The sequence below is a fragment of the Nycticebus coucang genome, chromosome 3, assembly GCF_027406575.1.
Source record: "Nycticebus coucang isolate mNycCou1 chromosome 3, mNycCou1.pri, whole genome shotgun sequence".
NCBI lineage: Eukaryota > Metazoa > Chordata > Mammalia > Primates > Lorisidae > Nycticebus > Nycticebus coucang.
The window spans coordinates 65,561,823-65,568,745 of record NC_069782.1 but is presented as its reverse complement, the minus strand read 5'-3'; the positions used below and the strand labels follow the sequence as shown (position 1 = coordinate 65,568,745).

The following is a 6,923-nucleotide window of genomic DNA, read 5'->3' as shown; positions in this document are numbered from 1 at the left end:
TTCATGATAGTGATAGTTGATGAACCGATATGTTATTATTAATTAAAGTGCATGCTTTCCATCATGGTTTATTCGTTTTATTCAGCAGTTTTGTGGTGTTTGATAAGCACATATGTTGTATCTCCATCCCCATAGTCTTTTTTTTTTTATTCTTCTTTCTATTTTATACACAAGGTCTAGGGTAGAGTTCAGTGGCATGATCATAGCACACTGCTCCCTCGAGCTCCTGGCCTCAAGTGATCCTCTCTCCATGGTTTCCTAAAATGTAGGGATTTACAGGCACAAGCCACAGCACCTGGTCAACCTCAACCATCACAGTTGTTTTCACAGTTGTTTTTTGTTTTGTTTTGTTTTGAGACAGAGTCTCACTTTGTTACCCTCGGTAGAGTGCGGTGGCATCACAGCTCACAGCAACCTCCAGCTCTTGAGCTTAGGCGATTCTCTTGCCTCAGCCTCTTGAGTAGCTGGGATTACAGGTGCCCACCACAACACCCGGCTATTTTTTGTTGTTGTTGCAGTTTGGCCGGGGCCAGGTTTGAACCTGCCACCCTCAGTATATGAGACCGGCGCCCTACTCACTGAGCCACAGGTGCTGTCCCCATCACAGTTTTATACATAACTGCCTTGTATATTCCCTGTGTTCCATCAAATTATCACTCCTCTCTCTATTTCTCCTTACCCGTTATTCCCCAGCAACAACTGATAATTTCACTTCCTCGGAGTTTTCCTTTTTCAGAATATCCTAGACTTAGAATCACACCATAGCTAGTCATTTCAGACTTGATTCCTTCATATAGAAATAGGTGTTTAGGTCTCTCCATAACTTTGTGGCTTTATAGATCACTTCTCTTTATCAGTGAATAATATTCCATCATATAGGTGTATCCCAGTTGTGTATTCATTCACCTAATGAAAGGGTCATCTTGTTCCTGCTACAGTTGGTTTCACCTGTAGTCCCAACAGCCACCCACTTTGGTGGCTAAGATATAAGGATTGCTCAAGGTCAGGAGTTCCACACCAGTCTGAGTGTTATAAGGCAAGTCCACATCTTTTAAAAAATAAAGATTAGCTGGGTGCAGTGGCTCACACCTGCAATTCTAGCACACTGGGAGGCTGCAGTGGGAGGATCCCTTGACCTCAAGAGTTGGAGACCAGCCTGAGCAAGAGTGAGACCCCATCTCTACTAAAAATAGAAAAACTAGATGCGTATTGTGGGAGGCACTTATAGTCCCAGCTACTTGGGAGACTGAGGCAGGAGGGTCACTTGAACCTAGGAGTTTGAGATTGCTGTGAGCTAGGTTGACACCTCGGTACTATAGCCTGGGTAGCAGAGTAAGACTTAGACTGAAAAAAAAAAAAAAGAAAAAAGATAGGCTTATCTTGGTTGCTTTTACTTTTTGGCAGTTATACAAAAGACTGTTGAAAGTGTTCGTGTGAAGTCTTTTGTGGGGATGTCAATTTAAAATTTAATCTGTTAATACCTAGACCTACAACTGCTGAATCATAGAGTAAGATCATGCTTACCTTCTTTTATTTTATTTATTTATTTATTTTTTGTAGAGACAGAGTCTCACTGTATGGCCCTCAGTAGAGTACCATGGCATCACACAGCTCACAGCAACCTCCAACTCCTGGGCTTAGGCGATTCTCTTGCTTCAGCCTCCTGAGTAGCTGGGACCACAGGCGCCTGCCACTATGTGCAGCTATTTTTTTTTGTTGCAGTTTGGCCGGGGCCAGGTTTGAACCCACCACCCTCGGTATATGGGGCTGGCACCCTATTCACTGAGCCACAGGTGCCACCCAGTTTTAAATGGTTTTCTTTTTGAAGTTTAGAAATTCTTTGTATGGGCATTGTCAGTAGCTCAGTGAGTAGGGTACCGGCCACATACACTGAGGCTGGCAGGTTTGAACCCAGCCCAGGCCAGCTAAAAAACAATGACACCTGCAACAAAGAATAGTCGGGTGTTGTCGTGGGCACCTGTAGTCTCAGCTACTGGGAGACTGAGGCAAGAGAATCACTTTAAGCCGGAGAGTTTGAGGTTGCTGTGAGATGTGATGCAACAGCACTCTACTGATGGCACCATAGTGAAACTCTGTCTCAAAATAAAAAAAAAAAAAAGAAAAGTTCTTTTTATGTTTTGGGTAGCAGCCTTTTATCAGATAGTTGTTTTGCAATTTTTTTTTTTTTTTAGACAGAGTCTAAAGCTGTTGTCCTAGGTAGAGTGCTTAAGCAATTCTCTTGCCTCTGCCACCCATTAGCTGGGACTACAGGCACCCACCACAACACCTGGCTATTTTTTGTTGCAGTTGACATTGTTTTTTCGCTGGCCCTCACTGGGTTTGAACCCTCCAGCCTTTGTGTATGTGGCCAGTGCCCTACCCACTGAGCTACAGGTGATTTTCTCATTCACACACAGATCTTGCTTTTGGAGTTGGTTGTGAAACCTTGCCAAATCCAAGACCGTCTTTTGGGGGTTTTGTTGTTTTTGTTGTTGTTGAGACAAAGTTTTTGTTGTTGTTAAACAAAGTCTCACTTTGCTCTGGGTAGAGTACTGTTTCCCTCAAAAATGTCTCCTCATGGGTTTCTATTCCACCAAGATATAACTACCTTATTAGTTGGGCTTGTGAGGCCCAGTCCAAAAACCATCATTTTCAAATAGCATTTTCAGAGATGCAATGTCTCAGGATTACTAATGCTAACTTTTTTCTCCACACTAAGAATAGGATTTTGTTATGACAGATGGTACAGATCCACTTTAGAGGGAGATGTTAGTGACCTAATGGGGTGCCCTAGACAACACATCTTTCTTCCTGGATTCACCAACAAAACACATTTTTTTATTCTGCTATTGCTTTACTGAGTGTTCCATTCTAGCATCAGAAATGCTGTGTGGGAGGAAGTGAATATGAACATAAAAGTAAGACTGATGACCAAGGCATGGAATAAATGTTGGGAGTCCACAGCATCATGTGAACTTCTACAAAATAGAGTATAGGTCCCCAAGGTTGTGAGTCTCACTCATTCTCCTTAGCACATGTGGGATGTTTCAGGATTCAGTGACCTTTGAGGATGTGGCTGTGAACTTCACCCTGGAGGAGTGGGCTTTGCTGGATCCTTCCCAGAAGAGTCTCTACAGAGATGTGCTGCAGGAAACCTTTAGAAACCTGGACACTATAGGTAAGAGGGTGACAGTATTTTTTTCACTCAGTGAATTAGCGAACAAGTAGTTTTTACTCATAAGTGTTGTTCAGTGATTTGGAATATGGGTCATACTTTGGTGAATAAATCAGGCGTGGGTGCAGTATACCATGACTATAGAATCTAATATTATTTAATAATTGTAATAATTTAGGATTATATTTCTGGATCTGTATTTTAGGAGAAAAATGGAAAGACCAGAGCTTTGAAGACTACTGTAAAAATCCCAGGAGAAATCTAAGGTAATCTGTATTCACAAGACAAAGAAATATCTCTACAGAGAATCTTAGAATGTCAAGAAATGTTTAAAAAAACAAAACCAAACAAACTAGGAGCTCACCATCAAATGACTTTATTCTTAGAAAACTTTCTCTGAAAGCATATATTTTGTCAATGTAAAAGAAGCCATACTCTGTAAAATAATTTAGAGAGGTTTATTCTGAGCCAAATTTGAAGACTATGACCTAGAGTCATACCCAGGAAGCCTTGAGCAAGTTGACTTACAGTGGTGGGGTTACAGTTTGGTTTTATACATTTCAGGGAGACAGGAATTACAGGTAAAGTCATAAATCGATATGTGAACTATATACATTGATTTTGCCTGAAAAGGTTGGATATCTCAAAGTGGGGGCATACTGGTTAAATAGATAGGTTTAAAGATTCTTTTTTTTTTTGAGACAGAGCCTCAAGCTGTCACCCTGAGTAGAATGCTGTGGCATCACAGCTCACAGCAACCTCCAACTCCTAGGCTCGAGTTATTCTCCTGCCTCTGCCTCCCAAGTAGCTGAGAGTACAGGCACCCACCCACCACAATGCCCGGCTATATATATATATATATATATATATATTTTTTTTTTTTTTTTTTTTTTTTTTTTGGTTGCAACCATCATTGTTGTTTGGCGGGCCAGGCTGGATTTGAACCCGCCAGCTCAGGTGTATGTGGCTGGTGCCTTAGCTGCTTGAGCCACAGGCGCTGGGTCTGGTTTAAAGATTCTTTAGTTGATGGTTCGCTTAAAAGAGTTAGGCTGTGTTTAATAGATCAGGAGTCAGCAAAAAGGAGTGCTAAGTAAAGGTAAGTTAATCAAAGTCCGATGCCTGGACAAATGCCTAGACTCAAGTGGTTTGTTATATATATTGAGGACCTGCGAGTATGTCTTGAATAGCCTTAGGCCTGTTAGTGAGTCACAAAGGACATATCTAAGAAGGGGAGGGTGCATGATGAAGTATGTCTGATCTCCTTTCTCATGGCTAGCAACTCAGTTCTACAGGATTACCTTGGTCAATGTTGGGGGGGTGGGGTGTGTGGAATGTCCACTCAGTGAGCCTCTGGGCTGAGTGCCTTAAGATTATATTTTAGTTCACAATTTAAATTTCACACAGATGTTTGTGAAATAGTTTTGTGGAGATAGTATTAAGAAATCTTACATAATTATTATGTTTATAAAATTGGTATTTTAAAATATGCATCTTGCAGAGCACGTGGTCCATTCATGTTGGAACAATTCATACAGGCCAGAGAGCACCCACTTCCCTTAGGATGTTAAAATGCAAGTGTAAGTGTAATAATTAACAATAAAAAGTTATTTATGAACAAATATGCTTCTCATTTTCCACAGAAATCTTATGGGAGAGACACTCTTTGAAAGTAAAGAAACTAATCAGTTTGGAAGAACCTTTAGTCAAATTCCAGATCACATGGTGAGCAAGAAAACTTCTCCTGGAATAAACCCATGTGAAAGCAGTGTGTGTGGAAAAGTCTCCATTGATCATTCATCATTTAGTATGCCCATTAAAGCTGACCGTGGACAGAAAGCACCTGAGTATAAGGAATGTAGGCAAAAGCCATATACACATAAGAAATGTGAGAAAACCTTCAGTTACTCCCACTCCTTTGGAACACATGAAAGGTCTTCCACTGGAAAGAAACTCTTTAATTGTAAAGAATGTGGAAAACCAGGCAGTGCCTGTGGCTCAAGGAGTAGGGCGCCAGTCCCATATGCCGGAGGTGGCGGGTTCAAACCCAGCCCTGGCCAAAAAAAAAAACCACAAAAAAAAAAAAAAAGAATGTGGAAAACCTTTCATTTCTCTCACTGGCTTTCGAAATCATATGGTAATACACAGTGGAGATGGACCTCATAAATGTATACTTTGTGGAAAAGCATTTGCTTTTCAAAGTTTATATTGTAAACATGAAAGAATTCACACTGGAGAAAAACCATATAAATGTAAACAATGTGGTAAATCTTTCCATACCTCCAGTTCTGTTCGAGCACATGAAATAACTCGCACTGGAGAGAAGATTTATGAATGTAAGGAGTGTGGAAAAGCCTTTGTTCATTTCAGTTCCTTTCATATACATGAAAGGACTCACGCTGGAGAAAAACCTTATGAATGTGAGCAATGTGGGAAAGCATTTGCTCAGCGGAGGAGCGTTCAGTGGCACATGAGAATACACACTGGAGATAGACCTCATAAATGTAAGATATGTGGGAAAGCCTTTTACTCTCCTGGTTCACTTCAAAGACATGAAAGTAGTCACACTGGAGAGAAACCCTATGACTGTAAGCAGTGTGGCAAAGCCTTAAGTTCTTCAACTTCCTTGCGATATCATGAAAGGATACACACTGGTGAGAAGCCCTTTGAATGTAAGTACTATGGGAAAGCCTTCAGGTCTGCCAAGTTTATTTGAATACATGAAAGGACTCATACTGGAGAGAAGCCTTATGAATGTAAGCTTTGTGGGGATACATTCCATTGTGTCCGTTCCTTTCATAGATATGAAAGGATTCACACTGGAGAGAAACCCTATGAATGCAAGCAATGTGGTAAAACCTTCACTTCCTCTACTTCCTTTCAAATACATGATAGAATTCACACTGGAGAGAAACCCTATGAATGTAAGCACTGTGGTAAAGCCTTCAGGTCTGCCAAAGGCATTCAAATACATGAAAGGACTCACACAGGTGAGAAGCCCTAAAAATGTAAACAATGTGAGAAAGCCTTCCATTATGACAGTTCCTTTCTTTATCATAAAAGGACTCATACTAGTGAGAAACATTGTGAATGCAAGCAATGTGGTAAAGTCATCAGTTCCACTTCCTTTCAAATACATAAAAGAATTCACACAGAAGGGAAATCCTATGAATGTAACCAATGTGGTAAAATACTCCATTCTGTTAGGTCATTTCACAGACATGAAAGGACTTACACAGGAGAGAAACCCTATAAATGTAAACAATGTGGTAATACCTTCAGATCTGCCAAGTCCCTTCAAATAAATGAAAAAATTCACACGGGACAAAAACCTTATGAATGTAAGAAACGTGGGAAGGCCTTCTTTCATCCTAGTTCCTGTCAAAGACATGAAAGAACTCATACAACTAGTATATAATTAATGTGTAGACTTGGGACAGGATTCAGTTGTCTCAGTTCCTACTGAACACAGAAATAGAGTGGAGAAAGTCTATGAAATAATGACTTTTAAGTTCAGAAGAGAGATCTGTACTAGGACACTAAAATCCAGAGTCGTAGTTGGATGAAATTTACTAATGGCCTATTTTACATGAAATTTCAAAGACAGAAATGAAGAAGACTTTAGTTACTTTTGCAGTTTTTGGCAGGGGCTGGGTTTGAACCCGCCACCTCCGGCATATGGGGCCGGCACCCTACTCCTTTGAGCCACAGGTATCACCCGACTTTAGTTACTTTTTAGAGCACCATACAG

General features: G+C 40.6%; 1 long non-coding RNA gene across 1 annotated transcript; it reads left to right on the top strand.

The window, feature by feature from the left end:
* The first annotated feature begins 568 nt into the window (after window positions 1-568).
* On the top strand, window positions 569-5,264 carry LOC128582534 (uncharacterized). The gene is made up of 3 exons (XR_008379063.1): window positions 569-3,178; window positions 3,381-3,441; window positions 4,816-5,264. It is a non-coding gene; the product is annotated as an uncharacterized LOC128582534 (long non-coding RNA).
* The last annotated feature ends 1,659 nt before the right edge of the window (window positions 5,265-6,923 follow it).